The sequence below is a fragment of the Chrysochloris asiatica genome, unplaced genomic scaffold, assembly GCF_000296735.1.
Source record: "Chrysochloris asiatica unplaced genomic scaffold, ChrAsi1.0 scaffold00087, whole genome shotgun sequence".
Lineage (NCBI taxonomy): Eukaryota > Metazoa > Chordata > Mammalia > Afrosoricida > Chrysochloridae > Chrysochloris > Chrysochloris asiatica.
Genome location: NW_006408605.1, coordinates 3,956,591 through 3,958,456, shown reverse-complemented (window position 1 = coordinate 3,958,456; position 1,866 = coordinate 3,956,591).

The window sequence follows — 1,866 nt, the reverse complement described above, 5'->3', positions numbered from 1 at the left end:
CTCCATTGTCTCTTCCCACAGATATAGTCTGTTTGATTCCTGTGTAGTCTGTCTGGTGAATTCCATGTGTGTAGTTGCCTTTATTTTGTTGCAAAAATGAATTTCCAGTGATTAAGTCTTTTGTCTTGCAAAATTGTATCATCTGCATATTGCATATTGTTAACAAGTCTTCCTCCAATCCTGATGCCACATTTTTCTTCATATAACCCAACTTCTCAGATTATTTGCTCAGCATACAGGTTGAATAAGTATGGTGAAAGAATACAAGCCTGCCGTACACCTTTCTTAATTTTAAACCATTCAGTGTTCCCATGTTCTATTTGACCAACTGCCTCCTGGTCCATGTACAGATTCCTCATTAGCACAATTAAGTGTTTCAGAATACTCATACTTTGCAATGCTGTCCATAGCTTTTCATGACTCATACAATTGAAGACCTTTGCATGGTCAATAAAACACAGGTAAACATCTTTCTGGTATTCTCTGCTTTCAGCCAAGATCCATTGGACATCAGCAATGAAATACCTTGTTCCACGTCCTCTTGTGAAGCTGGTTTGAATCTCTGTCAATGTATGCTTGCAGCCATTTCTGTATTACCTTTAGTAAAATTTTGCTCACATGGGATATCAAGATATTGTCCGATGATTTCCACATTCCGTTGGATCACCTCTGCCATACCAGGTAGCAAAACAGATCTAATCCCCAAAGCAATAGCTTAGTAGGGAAACTTCATATTCCCAGACTATTTTCTTGTAAGTACTGGGTCTAGTGGAAAGAAAAGTGAACCTTGTTAAGTCAAGTTTCATAGATCATGCTGTCCCACTAAAAAAGGCAGTCTTTTTCTCCTACCTCAGGTTTTTCTACCTGTAGAATGAGGATGTTGAGCTAGATGATCTTTCAAAGTCTTGTCTGTGTAACTTTCATGGCAATTACTGCTGACATCTCCCTTAGGAAGAGTTGCCATCTGAGGCATTTGCACAACATCATTTGCCACACTCACATTAATGGTTCTTGGCACTCACTTTATCATTTTAGGCCCACATCTTTCTCTGAGCAATGGTATGAGGGAGCCACCATTTTCTCTGTGATCTTCTGTACACCTCTAGGTGTTTTTTTTTTCTCCTTTCTACGTGTGTTCAGTGCCCCACATTCAATGCTGGCAGTCAACACCCTGCAGGCCCAAGGGCACCCCACAATTCAGACATTTCTGAGACCTCCAAATTTCCTAATCCTTTTTTTCATCCCTCCAACAGCTCTCTGGGAGAACTGAATCTATTTAATAACTCCTCTAACAGTGTTAACAGCTGACCATGGTTCATGGGAACAGTGAAAATGACATTTAAAAATACTCTACTGAATTCCTGCCTTGTCACCATTCCATGAGGTTTGTGGCAACCTTCCCATTTTATGGACTAGGAAATAGAGGCTTAGCCAATTCATAGAATTAATGTGAAACTAGAGTCAGGATTCTAATTCAGGTCCATATGACTCCTAAATTCATGAAAAATTTCGATTTATTTCAGGAAATATTTGTATTTTATTACTCTTCATAGTGGCAGGCATAATGGTATCATTTCTGGCTCTTTCAAGTTTGAAGTATGGAACATTTTATATGCAAGGTCAGTTTCTTATGTCCTCATGGTCACCTTTTGCTATCTCCAGACTCTATTCTAATAATTCCATAAGAATAGATTGCTTTTGCGTGGCCACAGAGGACTAGAGTGGAGAGTGAAGCTACCAGCTGATAGGAAGAGAGAGCATATGCACAAGAACACCCACACTTGCAGATGGTACCCACGTGACCTGGTCCTGATGAATGGATGATCAGAACTCAACCAGGAGAAGAAAGAAGAGGGGGAAAAAAAA